Genomic DNA, 20,056 nt, shown 5'->3' on the forward strand with positions numbered 1-20,056 from the left:
TTGAAACATGTGTCTGTTGACAGTTGCTATGTGTTTTTCTACTCAAACAGCTCACTTAATCAACCACAGTTCTTTTTCTCTAATGTTACACAAAGGTATTCCTGTGGCAGAGCGATAATATAGTTAAAAGTCCCAGTGCTGTTGTACTGTCTATCAGCACTTATTGACTTCCTCTTGTCCAATCGGATTACTCGGTTTAGAATCTAATGTTGTGGACATTTTCTTTCATGGTCTTTTTTTTTCATACACTTACTCAACCAGACAGAGACTCTGTCCTGTAATGTTGAACAGAAGTACTCAGAACACCTGTGGCAGAGTGATAATCTAGTCAAGTGTCCCAGTGCTGTTGTAGTGTATATCAACATTATTGACCCCCTCATGTCCAATCAGATTACTTGGATAGAGATTACTGTTGTGTACATTGTCTTACATGGTCTTCCTTTCTCATTCCGATCCTGAATCACGCTTTTGATCAAACGTCTAGGTTTGTGTTGAGAGTCCAGTGAAATGTCAGTTTGGTGAGGAAGTGAAAAAAGGAGTTTACCTCATACAACCCCAATCGATATGACCTCTAGGAAACACTTTGGCATAATCAATCACTCCGTCTCATGTTTTAAAATTCTGTCTTTCAGCAGCATGTGACAACTTGGATTACCATTAATACCACTCATCCAGATACCTGCGCTCCTCTGCTTCATATTAGGAATTACTTTTTGCGGCTGAAATGTTTGATGAAAAATAGAAAGTGGAGGGAAGACTCTGCTCGTCAAGCACTTTTTTTGATGAATCACTGTTATGTTGGTGGTGTTGTGTCTCCGCAGAATGAAGCGGTTCGATATTCTCACTCTGTCTCCTCCAAGGCAATAGACAGCTGTCTGTTCTCACAAATTGACTGCAGGTGCTGATGTAATGAAAGCCTAGTGGCACCCGGCTTCTGTGGAGAACAAGAGCAGAATTAGAGCAAGCAAAGGTCATATGCAGAAATGATATAATGTGCATAGCTTAGACGAATATTGCACGCTAAACGCATGAAATCATAGAGGCTTTCACCCCTTTCATGAAGAACGCCATTGAGGTAAATGCAAAGTAAGTGAGTTGAAGCTATTATCCCTTATTGATTTCCCTTATTGAATCTGAACCACAGCAGAAAAGACATAAAGAGAGTAAGGCACTTACAGTCGAATGTTAAAGTTCTGGGAACATTTGTGCAAAATCACTTTCTGATATTGACATCGGGAAAACATTACAGATGTTTTGTCCTTCATTTATCAAACATAAAGCTGTCACACTGCTCTGTATGCGCTTTACAGATGGAAAATACAGGATCTAACATGGATTCAAACTAATGCTTCACTACTATTCAAGGTGAAACGCCCTCTCCTGCATTATGCATCACCTCTCCTCTTGGTTTGGCAACAATCGCTCCTGTAGATATCGACCCTTTACTATTCTAATGTACTTCAATGAATGAAAATAAGGCTTCCTCGAAAGTGCTTTCTGTGAGACAGACCCTCCACATTAACTAATGTGTGACATGTAGTAGTATGGGCATGTTGTCCGCTGTACAGCATGCGCACTTTGTCACAAGAGTTTTGAAATCAATCAGCTCGGGTGAGTTATTCACAGTCCAACATCAAAAAGGCATTACTTATCTAAGGCTTTTAATTTCCAATCCATCTGTCAAGCTGGTTGAAATATGGAATCTCATTACTTTGAACAAGTGGGGAGGGGGACAACATAAATCATTTTATTTTCATCTCACTCTGACAGAGTCTGTTTAGAACCGGACCAGAAAGACTGGCAGAGAAAGTGGGGAGTTGGAGAGTGAAAGTGACAATCAGGAGAAGAGGAAGAGGGATTGAAAGTGACTGCTGGACGGACGGACAGAGAGGGAAGTAAGAGGAAGAAATACAAAGCAATTTTAGGCCCCTTCTTAAATTGGATTACATAATTTAAGAAAGTTCAGCCTGGAAACAGAAAGAAAAACAAGAAACAAATTTGAGTTTTGAAGGTTTATCCAAGAAAACTTCCCACGTTAGACACATACAGAGGATAAGACTCCATCCTACGCTTAATATCGTCATCAGAATGGATCTATTTATAATAAAAGGAATCCAAAATGTGCAAATAGCTTATCTATCTTTAAGTGACAATCAGGAGAAAAGGAAGAGGCATTTAAAGTGACTGCTGGACGGACAGACAGAGAAGGAAGTGAGAGGAAGAAATACAAAGCAATTTTAGGCCCCTGCTGAAATTTGATTACATAATTTAAGAAAGTTCAACCTGGAAACAGAAAGAAAAACACACAAATTTGAATTTTGAAGTTTTATCCAAGAAAACTTCCCACATAGACACATACGGAGGATAAGACTCCATCCATCTCTTATTATCGTCATCAGAATGGATCTATTTATAATTAAAGAAAACCAAAATGTGCAAATAGCTAATCTATCTTTGAGAGAAAAAATTGGAGAGTCTACAATGTAGAGAAACAAGTATTTCTAAAGATGTTTGTCCTTCCCTTCAGTAATTTTCACCTTTGTACGTTCAAACTGCCTCACAGGAGGACTGCTTTTCTCCTAATTATTCATGTCACCCTGGGAGGGATTGAGACACAAATTGAGTGTAGCGCCCCTTTAAATCCATCACTGTACCATAGTCTAATAATTCATGTCTACTACAGACCCTCTAAATTATTAATTTGCCAGGATAATGAAAATATGCTAATTAGAGAATTGCTATCGAAAAAGAATGCATAACACTCCTTGGCCATCATAATTAGGATAAGTAATTATTGAAGCATTACTTTGTGAAGTTGAATTATGAGGGCCTGTCAGGGTCTCGTGAAGGATCAGAACACCACATTGTGTTTGATTGACAGCAGCGTTTTGATGACTCATTTGAGGAAATACAGTCCTGACAGGTTCTTTTGAATATTGACATAAACTGAGGGAGAAATGACTGCTTGTGTTACTAGAGCGATGATAAATAATGGTGTTTCATGCAAGAATGCACAGACTTTATGTTCACGCACGCAAAAAGCTTCAAGCCCTGATGTTCTTAACAGGCTTTGGTCGTTTAGATTATAAAAGTAATTTAAAACACAGCCCAATGAGTGAACCCGCACTTGTTCCTGATCTGTCGCCCTTCACTCAGCTGCTTCTGATTTAGCAAAAGGAAACCCTTCAGTCCCTCTCCCCTCAGCCTCCTGCTTTTTTTCCTCCTTACTTTTTCTTCTTCCTTCTTTCACGATGGGGCCGCTGAGCCATTTCCAACAGAGAACTATTCTGAAAGTTTATCAACAGCTCCTAGTCAATCCGTTCCTCCTCCTTTGTGCTCTCTTCTCCGGGGTGCTTTTCCTTCTTCCTCCCCCCTTGGGGCCTGCTAGACAGGAGAGCTCTGTCATGGCCCTGTGGAGAGAAAATGGCGGAATTCATCCCATGCTGTGTTGGTGATAACACTCCGGAGCGTGACACATCCCGCCTCAGATTACAAGCAGAGGATTCATTCCTTGCATTCTCCTTGTCACCTCGCCTTCAATGCCAGCATTAAGCAATTTGCCGTAGAATAATGGGCTCTATCAAGGAAGAGGCCCTGCCTGCAAAACAGTGCATGCCTGTGCAGCTGTCATGTTACAGAATGACAGTCAGTGTGTTTTGCATACACAGGGTTTGTAAACACATGTATAAAACCACATGCATGCATGCACTGGAACTGATAAAACAAAGCAAGCCATACGTAACATACATCCACACAGAGCCCTTCTATTAAGACTACTTTCCAAGAAGACAGGAACCATGGACTGTATATCCCAACTTGGCAATAGTTAATAAAGCTGCCTTAGCCTCAGATATGAATCTGTAAGCGACCTAGATTACAATAAATGACACTAACTATGAGTTATCAGCTGATCTGTGAAGCCCCCGCCGGATGCGGCGCTGTAGCTGTAGCCGGAGAGGAGAGAATAGTGCTGACTAATGGCTCTCTCTGTGTGCCTGGCTGGTGCCAGAGCTGATGTAACTCTGCCAGGAAGCAGTCTGTTAACAGATATTTGAGTCGCAGCAATTGCCAGCCAAGACTGAGTCACTCGATTATTCAATGGGCTTCTTTCTTTTTTTTTTCTAACATGCACAATCTGCAGGATGAAGACAGATAACATTTCCAGTCAGCAACTAATAAATAAATGATGTCATTTGTTTATGAGAGTTGACAGTAAACAGAGCACAGTGAAATCTTATGTTGTGTTTTATTAATCTTATGGAAGATGGCATATGTGTATGCGTTGAATGATAGAAAAAACAATTCACCAGGGACCTTAAAAGACTTTCAAATTTGTGCAAGTCCCTTGAACTTATTCAAACTCATTCATCTGTGTGTGAGCTGTATCCAGGTGCCTCTCTGGATAAGGAGAACTCATGTTAGCAGTCTAGGATTGGACTGTGTTCGGATTGGCCAGAGCGAGGGGTGCAACAGATCACAAGTCTCCCAGTGCGGTTTAGATCAACGATCCAGGATCGTAGTTCAAATCATTTTCAGTCAATCAATCTGTATTGATATAGCACCAAATCACAACAAATGTTATCTCAAGACGCTTTTACAAACGGAGCAGGTCTAGATCATTCTCAACATCAAGACAGGATAAGATCCAGTCCCGTCTTACTGACACGACTCAGTCTGATCTCATCTTAATCCACCACGAGCAGAGCACTTTGCTGCATTTAGCAAGTTACAGCAGAAAGGGACAAACTTCCTTTAACAGGCAGAAACCTCCAGCAGAACCAAACTCTTGTTAGACACACATCTGCCTCAACATTTTACGGATTGGTAAAAAAAAGAAATTAATTTTAAAACGTTTTACTCCTTTAAATGTGCATTTCAAGGAACAGGGAATCAAAATGCATCTCCATGCATCTCAATTACAGGGCTTTCCTGGGGCGCTGGTGGCCTAGCGGTCTACACAAGGCTATAGTCCACATACAGAGCTATAGTATTCATCGCAGAGGTTGCAGAGGTTGCAGAGGTTGCCGGTTGACTCCCAGCTGCGACCATTTGCTGCATGTCTTTCCCCACTCTCTACTCCCCATATTTTCTGTCTCTCTTCAGCTTTCCTATCAATAAAGGCAAAATTCTTTTATTTTTATTTTTTAAAAAGCCAAAAAATATAACATAAGAAATAAAATAAAATAGTTACAGGGCTTTCCGCTTAAATAAAAAGCCTTATTAAGCAACGATTACAGCTTTTGATGAGGGCTAATTGAACCTATCTCTTACAGTAAACCATTAAGAAATGACACCTTTATAAAGCAAGTGCAATCAATTCAGGAAAATGACTCAACTCGGAGTCAACTTCTGTGTTTGTGTGTGAGCGCTCCAGCTGTGTGCACTCCCGGGTCATGTGAAGTGTTCTTGTACTCATATCATTATGTCTCGATCCCCTTGTATTCCCTCTCTGCGCGTGTTTTGGGACCTTAACGGTGTGTAATTATCGTCCCTGCTCTCACAGCGCAGTTTACATAAGTGGAGTGATGCTTTGTCTTTGACCTGTGTCTCAGACGAGGAGAGGACCAACGCTGTGCAAATTCTGTTTTTATCAATAAATAGCAAAGGTGTCTCTCTTTTATCTTCATATCCAGAACCATCTGCATGGTGTATAGGGAAAACTTTATTTCCTGCCAACTGTTCAGGTGTAACGTTGCTTCCACAGGTGTCCCCCGGTATTTTCTAAATACAACTCTTCCTGTTTTTAATAATTTTGTTAACACCTATCGAACACTCAAGTTTGTCTCTCCCCCCTCCCTTCACTCACACACTCAGAGCATGCAGAGGCGGGGGACAGACTGGAACCTATCTCATGTCTGTACTCAGAGGTGAGTGTTTCAGCAAACAGTAATAGCTAGTCACAACTTGTTATTGTAAACCATGATGATACATTTTCCATCCATCTGTGGATCACAGGCAGTTCTTACCATCGAGGGAGGGACAGTCCGGATGGATCACACTCCCACTGTGATCTGTTGCATCACTAGCCAAAACCGTTTTATAGGTCAGGCTTGCACTGTGATAGGTTCTCAGGTTTTAAGCCTTCTCTCACTGGCTCATAGGAAGACTTCAAATGCGACAAGTTGCAGTGGCTACTGGATCTTCCTTTGCTAAAAGCGAGAGATAAAATCATCTCCTTGCAGAGTTTGTTTTCCTGCCCTGAGACACAGAATATCCAACCTCTTCTTTTTTTTTAACAAGTGAGAGAGATTAGATCACAATGAGTACCCAGCTAAAATAATGAGATGATGACATTTTTGTTTTTTGGCGAATTGTTTTGACAGCAGTTCCATCTACTGCCATCAGATTGGTTTCTGGAATTTGTGTTCTGCTCAAAAACTAATCGTAGTCCCTTTAGTCTCAAGGCTGGTTTATGGCGTGCAGCAATACTCCCCCGAAACGCTTGTGGGCCATGTGGTCTCTCTGATAGTCAGGTCGCCTGTTTCCGGCCCGCTACATTTTCTGTTTACTCTTTCACAGTGATTCCGAGCGTATTATGTTAAATTACAGCTGATACATGTTGCTGCAATGATTACAGGGAAGAACAGAGAGGACACATCAGAGGAGATGAAATACACGGCCGATGTGCAGCTGATGTCCAGGATCCTGTAGTGCTGTAGATGCAGGAAATACAATGCCACCGAGCGGACCGATCACAGGGCTTGCGATCCGCATTGATTCGGCGCTGGTTACATTTTGAGAAGGTGCTTGTCAGCTACGTAAGGCTCTGCGTAGGTATGGGACCTAGGCAGACCTACGGTGTAGGCTATGCCACCGATTCGACACAGAAGTATAAATCAGGCCAGAAACAAACCAGAAATATGTATACAGAGAAGAGAAAAGAAAAAAAAAATTAAAAAAGAAGTATAAATCAGGCTTTAGCTGTACCTCACTGGTATTTATGGCAACCACATTTTTGCATGGGATGCACACACCAAAGAGTGAACACTGTAAACAGTTTATCTGCAAAACAAACAAACCAAGCAGCCTGACCATTCTGTCATTTTGAGCATTGCTTGCATTTAGATTGAGTGTCACACCGACTGAATGCGACACCATAGAGCTACCACCACTGGCTGTAAAGTCTTGCAAACACGTCCAACCAGGAGACCTTTAGAACATATAGATTGTGAGCAGATGAAAGCCTAGCTCAGCAGCAGCAACATCTTTATATTTCCACAACTCTTAACACCAAAACCAACAGAGTTCAACCCCCTGTCATCCTTCCAGACAACCTGTTCAAGCCTTATAATAAACCCATTCACACCTTTATTCCTTGCTCCATTCCTTTCATTTTAATACCAACACCTCTTCTCGTCTTCCTCCCCTCCTGCAGTACTTTGCTTAACAACAATGACCCTCGCTGACCCTGACACAACCTCACTGTCTTTCTCTTAGCAGCTAATGGCCGGCAGGCTTCATCTCTCTATTGACCCCTCGCCCATACGGAGGTGAATTATAGCACCTGAGCTGCGGCCTAATGCGGCAGGTCCTGACACCGAGACATCAGTCCAGAAGGGCCCGTCCTGGCAGACTAATGATGCAGTCGTTGGTAAATGACGGGCGAGTTGGGGAGAGACAGAGACAGAGAAGAAGAGAGAGAAAGAGCTTATTAGGGGCTGATTGCCTCATCATTGTGTAAGGAAGACAAGCAGAAAGACTTTGGAGTTCATTTCTCCCGGGTGACTGTTTCTGCCCGACTTCATCCCCAGTGCTGATCAACGGATTGATTATGGACCTGATCTGGCTGATACCGTTTGCTGATGATTAGCTGATGTGACAGTCTTTTGAAGTAATATCTAACCTTGCTGGTTGTACATTTTGTTGGCACTGCACAGATAAAATGTTAAAGATCTTTGAAGGTCAGCTTTTAACAGGCTTGATCTTGTTTTAATTTGATAGAAATTAGATTTTATATCGTGCCCTTTGAAGCCAAATGTTTGTGTGTGTGTGTGTGTGTGTGTGTGTGTGTGTGTGTGTGTTTACCGGCTGCATAGGCTCCTTTCTCAATCACAGGCTGGTATAGATTCCCTGCAGTGTAGAGTGCATACACAACATGCTTTTCCTCTGGGATCTGGACACATTCTGCCTCCTGCTGTCAGGCTGAGGACACCCACCTCCCTTCACCTCCGCCCCCTCCTCCTTCTCCTGCAGTCCCTCTTTCTCCCTATTACCTCCTCTTTTTCCCTGGCCTGAGACACAGGACGTGTGATGACAGAGGTGTCAGCACAGGTCACAGTGATCCTCTCCTGCCGTTCTTTTCCCACTGGCCAGAGAGCCCATACATTCCTCCCTCCTCTCGGTCCCCATCAATCTGCTCACTGTGCTCCTTGGGATCTACATTCCTGCCCATCAAGAGTTTCCACTGTCCAGCCTCACAGGGGTCTAGTTACACCGGGCTATAGTCCTAGGGAAGCCTGTGTGAATGTTTCTCTTTCTAATCCTTCATCTCTTCTTCCAGTCGTCCAGATTAGCCATTGTGTGAGGATCTGTTCGCCGCTATTTCTTTCCCTGCTTATCTGCTCTGGTCTGTGTGAGTACCTCTCTGTCTCTGTTTCATGGCATTATTACTCCAGGGTAAGGCTTGGTCCTCTTCTAATGTGTTCTGTTGGAGCAGTTCAACAAAGGTTCAAAATAAGGATCTGTCATGGTCAAAATTGCAGCCATATCTGTCTTGGACAAACCAATAATCACTTCACACAGTTCTTTGTACAACATTTCACTGAATGGTGTTACATATGTGGCAAATTACTTTTAATTTTTCCCCTTTTACCAATATCTGCCAGTGCTCACTTTGAGTAAAGTTTGTAGGAATTAAACAACTGATTTCTTTGCAAGATTTCTCATACTTTTTACAACACAAGGTTTAACAATTATTCAGAATATGATGGGCAATTTAATGTATAACCTCACCTTTATGTATAACAGCAGTGTTTCCTCAATGTAACTTATTATACGTGTGTCATTCATCCATCTACCACACATTCGTTTCAGGGTCACAGCAGCTTCATCTAGCCTATCCCAGCATGCATTGGAAGAGCTATACTGATTGCCAGGAACCTCACAGTGCTGAGGCATATAGATGGACAAACAAGTTCACACCTACTATATTCACACCTAGGGGCAATTTAGCCTTTCCAGTTCACCTAACTTGGATGTCTTTGGACAAGCTGTTTGCACATCCATGGGATATCTGTGAAAACCTGTTTGGAGCCAACTTCTGGGATGGTCAACAAAAAGACACCTTCTCTTGGTTTGCTCTCTGACAAATTGTACAAATGAAAAGAGTTGATGGTTCAGAGCCTGCTTTCCGGTTTTATAGATACCATGCAAATCAGCAAAAATATTCCACAGAGGTAGAACGTTAAAACAGAGAAGAAGCTGTACTTGTTAGTGTTTCTATATTAACAGTGAGTTAAAGTACCAGGTGTAATCTCTAACGTGTCGGTAATCACCACCCAACTCGACCGCTTTGCACTCTGATACGAAGGGTAACAACTTTAGCAAGTTTTGGGTGCCATCTTACCACTCTTTCCAGTATTGTTTCAAGGTAGAGTGTAAAATTGTTTACCTTAAGAAAAAATCAGATAAAACTACTGCAAGCTAAATGCCAAACACCATGTGGCAAGAGCAGTATTTACTTGCATCAGACTTCCCTCAGATCTGGTCCGGTCCGTCTCCGATCCACTCTGGTCCGACTTCGTGCTCACATGTCAATCAACGCCTAATGGCTGAGTTTTCAGAATCCAGCATGGAGCAGACCCGTCGGACAGCTGGAGTCATGTGACCAAGGTTTTCCTGCAGTAATTACAGAATCAACGTTTATCCGACTCCTCGTCTCATTCATGTTGTCTTTGTTGGCCCCTGAAATCCTCTGACCTGTTGACTTCAGGCATGACTCTGCTACAACAACAAAGCGTTATAATGAGCAAAGTGAAAAACCATTTGGCGATAACAGGCACTGTTTTATTCTGAAAATTAACTAGATGTTTTAATTTTGTTTCGTTGCCTGACTTCCTGTCCTGCTTGATCTGCTCTCTGCTGATTGATACATTGTGCATCTGGCAAAAATGGAAGTCTTGTGTATCTGATCTGAAGGGCCATTGGGGAGTTTAGAAATGTCGGTACAGCAAAGTACCACAATGTTTTTTTTCACGTTAGCATACTGAATTTCCCACCCCTCACTTTGTAATATTAAGTGGATTACCACCTTAAACCCCTGTAATCACTACCACCTTCCCACCTCTAGTTGTTGCTGTTTAAACCCATAGGCTGTATGGTTGGGCCTAAAGCTGCTTTGAGCAAGTGAGAGAGTAGAGGTTCTCAAAAAATAGTGGGGAACTTAATAAACCCCACACTGCTAATTAAAGGTGACATATCATGCAAAATCGACTTTTTAATGGTTCTCTACCTGAAATATGTGTCCCTGGCATGTCTACAAACCCCCCGAGAATGAAAAAAATCCATTCTGCCCCTGTTCTGATTTCTACACCTTTCTGTAAATGTGTGTGAAACGAGCCGTTTCAGACTTCCGTGTTTTTGTTACGTAACAACAATATCCGGTCTGTCGCGGAGTCAGAGCTCGGAGCTTGTTCAGCCCATATACTGTATAAAATAATACTGAATCCCTCCTCCGTTTTTCATTACCTGCACAAATGTGTGCTAACAAGGAGCTTAGGAGGGAGGCATGCTAGTTGTAGGCTGTCTTAATAAACACAAAGGTTGGTTTTACTCCCCACGTCTGCAGATTTGAAGATCTAGTGGATGATTTTTATTTATCATGGATAAATGCTAGCGCTAGTTAGCATAGCTACATAGCTACATGTCGTAGCTGTAGCTGTGTACCAAGACACACGTCGACATACTGGCAAATCAAACAACAAGTAACACAGAATCTGTGACCAATCCTTCAGAAAAGGTCCCGCTGCCTTTCTGGCAGAGGTCGGTTTTACTCCCCACGTCTGCAGATTTGAAGATCTAGTGGATGATTTTTATTTATCATGGATAAGTGCTAGCGTTAATTAGCATAGCCACATAGCTAAATGTTCATAGCTGTAGCTGTGTACCAAGACACACGTCGACATACTGACAAATAAAACAACAAGAAACACTAAATCTGTGACCAATCCTTCAGAAAGGTCCTGCTACAGGCGCCTCTCAGTCAGGATCAGATTCTGGATCAGATTCAGAGGGTTGAAGTAACGCGATCTCTGAGCAGCCGTGTATATTCAGCCAACATGTAAACATTAGATCAACATGCTGGACATCCGAGGCCACACCCACTTTGTGAGGGGGCGTGGTCAGAGAGAAAACAGAGTGTTCTGAGGAGGACTGAAGAAGAGGGCTTTTCAGGCATGTCAAAATCTAATTTCAAAGTGTTTTTTTGAGCATAAACTTTAAAGACATGTTTTGGGGACCTCTTAGACCAATATATATTGATGAAAAAAGCGTGATATGTCACCTTTAAGAAGTGAGAGAACTGTTTTCAGAAGAAGTTCTAATATTCTGCAGTTTTTTTATGGAGAAGTATAGTAGTTTGAAAATGCTGTACCTTTAGGTTAAAAATGTCTTTCCAAGTGAAGTAATCGCTCCCCACCAACTTTCATCAGAAAGCAGTGAACATGTTTTATGCATAGAAAGAGTCTGCATGTCTACAGCTGTCCTAAAGTTTGATTCATCTGCCATTTCTTTCTCACTCCAATCTTTTCCAATATTACAGCCTTGCACTGTATCCCCTCGCCATGGGCAATATTAGCGACAGTCTGACAGACGGTATTAAACAAGAGAGCTAAAATCCGATTCCTCCCTCCCCATGAGTGTTCACTTTGCTAAAGTTCTCATTACCTGAGGGAGACAAGGGCTAGAAAAGTCTCATTTTGGTGAGATTTCTGCAGCTTGGTGCCCAGACCTTATATCTTTATATTCAATGTTTCAGATGCAATCTCCTCCACACCCAGTTTTCTTGGTTATGAAGTAACCCCTGCCAAATACATTGGCTTTTCTCCCTTGGCTAATCTCACATCATCACATCAGGCCTGTTGTATTGATTTCTGGGGAAAGTAGTCCTAAATTGCTCTTCCTTTGTCAATCTGAGGCTTGTTACCAGGCAACAGGATGACCCAACTCCCCTTCACCCCCTCTCTCTTTCAAACACACAACCCCAAAACACACACACGCACGTGCACACAAACACACATGGTCAATTACACTCCTGACACAGTGCCAAAAACGCAATCTGAGAATACCTTTGCCCCTTCTAATGTGAGATATGAAACGGTGTTGGTGACAAATATATTTCAACACATGCAAACAACAAATCAATGTTGGAAGGTGGAACTGTCTTTTTATTGGATTCAGAGTAGCTCACTAAAATCCTTCATTCTTGAAGACGCCTGGAAAAAAAGAAATGCAGCAGCTTTTGTTGAAGAAGGAGTTAAACTCCAAAATAAACAGGCTCCTTATCCAGACTAAATGTGTTGTAGAGGGAGTGGTGAAAATAATTTGGGCTTTTCAGTTGGAAACAGTGGAGGGTCTGTAATTATTTAATAGCATGAACACTGTGCTTGGGGCAATTTGGTTAAAAAATTGAGTTTCACATTAAAAGTGATGACTGTCAAACCAAATTCCTAGGACGAATTCGAGCAAAGACAAATTGTCGCCGGCTTTTTGATAGATCGGGCAAATATTTAAACACAATTATTCAAACACAGCCCTTCGGATTAATCAAATTTGGACAATGCTCTTCTGTTCTCTGCCGCCATTTTTCATTTATAACTGCTCAAACCCCCTTCAATCTAAAGTCAACTCATTGGAGCAGTTTCTCAAATATTCAATCATCAATTCAACACACTGCCGACGACGCACTCTACATGCATTCGCAACCTCAGAGGGCTGGAACAGCATTGGTACCCGGGGTGGGAGAGGGGGGGATTGAATTGCGGACCACCTGCTTCTGTCACCTGGGACATATTTTACATGATTGAGCCAAGTGCTGGAGATTGGACACACATGACAACATTCAGGGAGCTGCGCTGGGTGAGAATGCGCATTTTTTTGGCAAGAAATGTGTGCAATATTTGTAACCCTGTTCTCCCTCCTGCACTATCTCCTTAATGCCTCTTTGACAAATAAGTAACTCCAAAACAAGCAGACGACTGACGGATAGGGATTGAGGTTTTAATGAGAAAAAGACAGACACAAGCGGAAATGAAACACTGGTTGCCCATACAAATTGCTGTAATAACCACATCTACATTAAAGCTTTGTAATAACTTATACAGCATTGCTTTATTGAGGTGGGAAGGGAAAAAAAAGAAGAAAATAAATGCCTATCTGCAGTGTTCTGAATTAATATCTCATTATGGTTCCGCATCATCATTTTTTGGTCTCATTTTAAAAAGGCAGGGGATTACACACTAATTACATATCGCATGGTGGGGAATGTCTCCGCCCGTGATGAATAAAAGTCCAACTGCTCACAGGGAAGTGTTCCTATTTCACTAAGGAGGGGTGTTGCTCTTTATCAATCAAGTTTGCTTCACTGTAAATAGGATAATGAATCTGTGAAATACCTCTTGATCCCAGTCCTTCTTGTTTACTGTCTCTAAAAGCTTCTTGTTAGTCTTCTTTATTTTCAAAAAGACCCCATAAGACTTTTTAAATTTTTTTTAAAGGAGCTTACACCAAGATATGCCGACATGAATGACGTCCCCTAATCTCTGGTTTCCATCATAATTTGGTCAAACTTGAAACAAATTTCCTCTCTGTGTTCATTAAAAGATTTCTGTATTCATACGCTTTCACTGACTCCTTCATGTCACAAGGGTTTTATCTCCTCTCCCCTGCACATATTCAAAACACGAAACTGAAAAAAAAAAGAGCAATCCCTCGCCATCACATCTTTCCACTGATGAAATTGGCTCCTTTTAGAAATGATTCCAAATGCGTCTGTGTCTGTGTACGTGTCCGTGGATGCATGTGTGTGTCAACGCATGTGTGTGTGCCGCATCCCAGGGAGGCTGCAGCGATAGCCTCGGGCTGCACTCCTCTGTATGTATCTGATCTAGGCCTAATGAAGCCGAAAGCCTGGCAGTTGTGAGGAGCATCTGCAGAGCCACAGAGTGATGGGCATCTCATTCTGCTGCCGTGTCCCAAGGGGGGGCCACACACATCTGAGGACCCCGCCTGCTGTTTGCACAGTGACTCGGTGCCCCCGTGTACCCGTGCTGCAGAAGGTCATGCCACATATGCTGCGGATGCCATCTGGATGGTCTGCTCCACTGCCACAGCGGCCTCTCACGCTACCCTGCATGGATGATATAACCCGCTCAGAGGCTGACCAAAACATGTTTTGGGAAAATTAAACTGCCAATTTTTTTTGTTTTTTTGTTACACGCATACCTCCACATGTAATTCAATGTCAAAGTGAAACCTTTCATACACATGTAGGGCTTGAAGCTCTGTACAAAAACAGATGAAAAATTTGGACAAAGGGAAGATGACACTAAATATAATTTTGCTGCAGTAAAAAAAAAAAAAAAAGAACAATCAATCAATCAATCTTTATTTGTATAGCACCAAATCACAACAAACGTTATCTCAAGACACTTTTACAAACATAGGAGGTTTAGACCACTCTATGTTAAATCATTAACAGAGACCCAACACCAAGACAGGGTAAGACTCAGTCTTATCCTCTTAATCCACCATGAGCATTACACCTCGCAGTATTTAGCTAGTTACAGCAGCTAGGAAAAACAAGGCAACAAGACAAAAAATTATTGGAATCAATAAACAGACACCGGTTGCTATCCACTGTATCTTAATTCAAATGCCGCCCACAAATGGAACTCGTGAAGTCGTGTGAATAGTGGCTTGGCATTCAAGTGGTAACACTGTTGCTTTATACACTACCAGTGAAAAGTTTGGACACACCTTCTCATTCATTGGTTTTTATTTATTTTAGTTATTTTCAACATCGTAGATTAATACTGAAGACATCAAAACTATGAAATAATCTGGTTTTGCCATAATATGGATTACAACTGTCGTCAAATAGGGCTATCCAGTGTGTGCTAACCCTACCTCTGATCAACACAACTGATGGTCTCAAACGCATTAAAAAGGCAAGTCATTCTACAAATGAACTCTTGACAAGGCTCATGTTAATTAGAAACCATTCCAGGAGACCACTTCATGAAGCAGACTGAGAGAATACCAAGAGTGTGCAAAGCTGTCATGAAGGAAAAAAGGGGGCTACTTTACAGAATCTGAAATATAAAACATATTCTGGTTTGTTTAACACTTTTTTGTTAATTAAATAATTCCATATATGTTCTTTCATAGTTTTGATGTCTCCAGTATTAATTTACAGTGTTTCAAATAATTAAAATAAATACAAACCCTTGAATGAGAAGGTGTTTCCACACTTTTCACTAGCAGTGTATGTGGAATTGCAAATACTGATAATGATGTGCCGAGGAACGAATCAAAAGACAACAAAGTTAATGATCTAGATTAACACTTGCCATGGCTCCTCTTGGTCCCGTACGTGGCTAATGTTAATCAAACTATGCTGAACAAGCTGCGCTCTCACTAATGTTGGCTATTTCCACCCCTCTAAATACAGACCCTATCAGTTACATAAAAACATAATGCATTTGAGTGAAACTGGAGTCCATGGGCTCCACCATTTCTGTGAACGTCATCAGACACGTCTAGACTTGTGAACTTGCTGCTTGCTGCTACCCCATTTAAAGGCACCAATAATTATGGTTAGAAAACAGAACATCCAAAGAGAATCATGAACATACACTCACATTAAGGTTGGATTAATGTGTGTGTATGTTCATTTAATCAACATCAGCACATATAGGAAGATTTGCAACAATGAATACTGATGAATAGAAGACACACTTATCCAAGGCCTTTAATTTCTCTTTTCTCTTTCATGCATGGAGACAGCAATTGTGGTCTCCTTCCTCTTCTTTTCCCTTCAGCCTTTTATTATTATTATTTATTCTTTCATGTTGACACTTCCCAATTTCCTCGATCTGGAGATGATTAAATTACAGGCATTAATATGGCAACTGAGTCCCATGCAACAGGGCCTGAGCTGCTCTACCCCATACATCTAAATATAGATTTAATAACAGTGTCTGTTTTTTTTCATCAGTGGCCTGAAATGCTTACAGTGCAGTCTGCAGCTTACGCTCTTCTTCTCTGCATATAAACATCAAAATACTTGGCTGAAAAGAAGAAGTACTGTCGCTCTGTACTCCCTCTTTCTCTGTAATGAGGAGAAAGCAGAAGAATGGATGCCTGACCATTTGCTTTTCGAGCTACATTAAGCACAAAGCCAGAAGAGACGCTCCTTGGCAGATTTCATAACAGTGGTGTAATAAAAAAAAGAGACGTCTAACCAGTGGTGTACTGCAGAGAAGGCATTTAGGCGAAATGACTAACTGATAGGCCTCCTTTCTCGGCTACCTTCCCTCCACCGGAGCTTCATTTTCTTGAAAGATTCTCCACAATGTTCTTTTTAGCTCATCTGCATTGCCGTAATGATGCACGCTCATGAACCCAGATAGGAGACAGACATATCAAGACACACGGGAGGATTTCATGGTAAGAAGTTGGCATGTTATTGTATGATTGAGGAAGGTTGCCTCAACTGAAAAGACAGGCATCACACGGTACAGGCGGTGATGTATTTGCTCCATCCTGACACACTGGAAACATCTCGCTTTGAACGTTGTGCCAGGAAGCTTTAACATCAGTGTGTTGCTCGCTCAATTCTTGTGTCAATTAGTTTAGATTACCACATAGGAAATCAAATTACCGCCCTGATGCGAAGGTGTTATTTATCAAAATTTGCACACTTGCAACACAGTGAATTTATAATAGATCCAGTGAAAACTGCCTCATCTCGTTCCCACCGCTGTTCCCCTGCCGCCTCTCTGCTTCAGTCTGCAGTGGTTCTGTTTCTGTTTGACTCTGCCCAGCCGCTGTAGGCTTTATTGAATGTGTCTGACCCACTGTCTTTTATGGAACGTCTTCCAGTGGTTCCTAATTACCTTTGGTTTTATGGTCAGACCTGTGTCAGTCCCCTCCGCTCAATTTGTTTCTGTGAAATATAGCTCGGCCTTGGGTTCAAGTAGGGGAGAAAACACGGCGCATTGATTAATCAAGGCGCGCCGGTTCAACCTCTGTTCTCCGAGAAGTCAATTCAATGACATGTTTTCACCTGGGGCACATTCCTGAAGTCTGAAGTTGCTTCCTCTCCTTAATTAATTTCCTTGTATCTCCCCTTCATCCCTCTCCTTCCTGTTTCCTCGATGCGATGACGTTAAAAAGTTGTTTACACTTTCTCAAAATGAAAAGCTACATTAGGCAAGCAGATAAACTGTTAATGCTTGTTGTACATGGGACAGTGAATGCAGCATGAGCAAGAGGGGACACATGAGAAGAGATTGGAGACTGGCCCCTGAATTATAGGGCATGTGATTTCCAGTGGAGGCTGGAACTGTTGCCCTGAGAGGACTACAGAGCAGGGTTATATGTGGAGAACAGACTGTAAACACTGTATGTTTTGCTATAGATGTGGAAATTACAGGCCTGGTTGACTTTTACTGCCCGACAACAACCACAAAACTACTTTGCATTGTTGTCGCACACAGTAATAGTTACCATATTACTTTACATGCTGAGGGATCCATACCTCTTAGTGCTGTTTTAAAACACAAAGGAACAGACTACAGGAAAGGCATTCCACGTTAACTTATTCCCTTTTGTGGTGTGGGTGTTATGATCAAATGAAAATAAAAGTGATACCCTCCATATATTGGTAAAAACAACCAAATGAAACGAGGATAGTTTGTAAAATGTAAAAGTGAAAACATTTGTGGTTGCAATTTTCCCCTGCAAGGTTATCTAAGTGCCTACGATGTCTCCTCAGTTTGGTTTATTAGGGAAGTATCTGGCTTACCATGAGCAGTGAGACAATTACAAAGACAATTTCACGGGCAGGGTTTCTATAATCATCAATGCATGCTGGGAGCCCATATCAGACTAAGTTCCATTTGGACTGAAGAGAATTCATTTGTAGTTTATAACTCACACTGCAGCCATTAGCAACCGCACTCAATCAGAGATTCTGAAAAGAGAGAGAGAGGGGGGGAAAAAAAGTGAGGATGAAAATGTGAAAACAACATGCAAATTAAAGCTTTTGAGCTCAAGTAAATGAGCGACTTAAATGATTTATCCAGCGCGCATTAAGTGCTGCCTTTTAAGTATGCATTGTTGAGTCTCTGGACCTCACATAAAAAAACAAATACTTATTAAATATTTCCTTCAGAACAACAGCAGAGTGATATATTAAATGCAGAAGGAATGCTACTTAATCCTGCGATCTTAAACTTTACTGGAAGTGCGCACAAATCTGCATTAACTAAGTCTTAAATTAGTTTTTAGAGTGATAGTTCAGAGGGAAACTGGAGCTGGCCAACGCAGAGGCCTCTTACTGTAATCCCTATTATGTATGCTTACATCAGGCTGCAGTGTTGTTTTGATGAAAACATAACAAGACATAATGAATGGAAATGAATGTATGTTTGTGGGATCAAAATAGCACATAATTACACTATTACCCCTGACGATACAGGTATGCCCCCCCCATGCAACACCGCAAACATCAAGGTCTCGCCAGCAAATATTTCCTTGAGGTTACTTTGTAAACAAATTAAATTCATTAAAGGTGGATGACTGGAGGTAAACAGCAACATGCCCTGTGTGTAGCTTACAGCCAACAATGAAATTCCCTACTGAGATAAATATAACGCAATTCCTCACAACGCATTGGACCTAAGGCTTAGCAGGTGGTCTTACATTAAAGCCACATGAAGCATAGTGCTGATTAATATTGCTTTAAGTTGCGATGTATCCCTCCTTTCAGCTTAGAGTTTGTTGTGTTTGGACTATCATTGCATTAGTGATGAATGAGTTTGTGCCACACCATGATAGACACAGCTATTAGGGCTAAAAGGAGATGGGACCCACACCCTCAGGAGCCACAGCAATTAGTTTCAGCCAGATCAGAGGGTGCTGGCATAATGACCTGATTCTGGCAGCTTATTCTATTCCTGATCTCTAATCACGGCCGCCACTGGCATCTTTCTCTGCCTTCTCTCTATTCCTCTTTCTTTCTCTCCACTTCTTGTCCGGGTGTATGAATTAATGAAATAATAAAGACTAATGCGAATGTGGCGGGCCGAGTGACCACTCACACGTGGCTCTCTTGCTTTAGCGAGTACAATTACACAGTAAGTTTGATCGGCGGTGATAGACAAAACAGCAGGGGCTCATAAATATGGATGGAGAGTCTGAGAAAATAAATTAACAGGGCCTGGCCTCTCGGCTGCCCCACTTAGACTGTCAATTACGGACCTGACAGGAGCCTTGCGGAGGAGCCACACAAGGATGACACGCACACACACGTACACACACACACACGTGCACATCCACAGCCATTAAACTGTGCATTTGAGACCATTCTGAAGCCATACAGCAGTCACCTGCTTCATTATCAGCAGACAGAGTTCATGCTTTATGACATGTATCAAGATCTTACAGTTATTGAGCAGTGTCAGCCGCTGCACAAAATCCAATGCAGGGATTGATTCAGGGGGAAAATGACTGGAATGCTCATTTTAACATGATGTTCAAAAAAAACAAAAACACACCTGAAGCAGATTTTTGCAGGTTTCTGGCTGTGTGCTGACATTTTGTGGGCAAGGGGCAAACAACAAAAAAAACAAAAACAAGAAGACTTCTGCATTTTAAATGTGGCAGAGTGAAAAATGCTGCACCTTCCTCAAGCAGGGTCACTTTTGTACATGTTTTTTTGTCTAATTTTTAATGTGACAGGGAATTAAATTATATATGCTGAGAAGATGAACACATTATAAGAGGGCAACGAGTGGAAGGACAAACAGGCAGGAATTAAGGAGCCGTTTTGGCA

General features: G+C 41.8%; 1 long non-coding RNA gene across 8 annotated transcripts in view; it reads left to right on the top strand.

The window, feature by feature from the left end:
- The window catches only part of LOC117806813, a 105,224-nt gene that overhangs the window by 39,798 nt on the left and 45,370 nt on the right, over positions 1 to 20,056 (top strand). Inside the window, exon 4 of one of the 8 annotated variants that reach the window (XR_004629760.1) lies at positions 9,034 to 9,783. The exons of 4 other annotated variants lie outside the window; for them this stretch is intronic. This is a non-coding gene — a long non-coding RNA (uncharacterized LOC117806813). Of the gene's footprint in view, positions 1 to 1,770; positions 1,852 to 7,437; positions 8,877 to 9,033; positions 9,784 to 20,056 lie in introns of those variants that run through there. 3 more of the 8 variants (XR_004629755.1, XR_004629762.1, XR_004629763.1) reach the window with 3 other exon arrangements.

The sequence above is a fragment of the Notolabrus celidotus genome, chromosome 22, assembly GCF_009762535.1.
Source record: "Notolabrus celidotus isolate fNotCel1 chromosome 22, fNotCel1.pri, whole genome shotgun sequence".
NCBI classification, from domain to species: domain Eukaryota; kingdom Metazoa; phylum Chordata; class Actinopteri; order Labriformes; family Labridae; genus Notolabrus; species Notolabrus celidotus.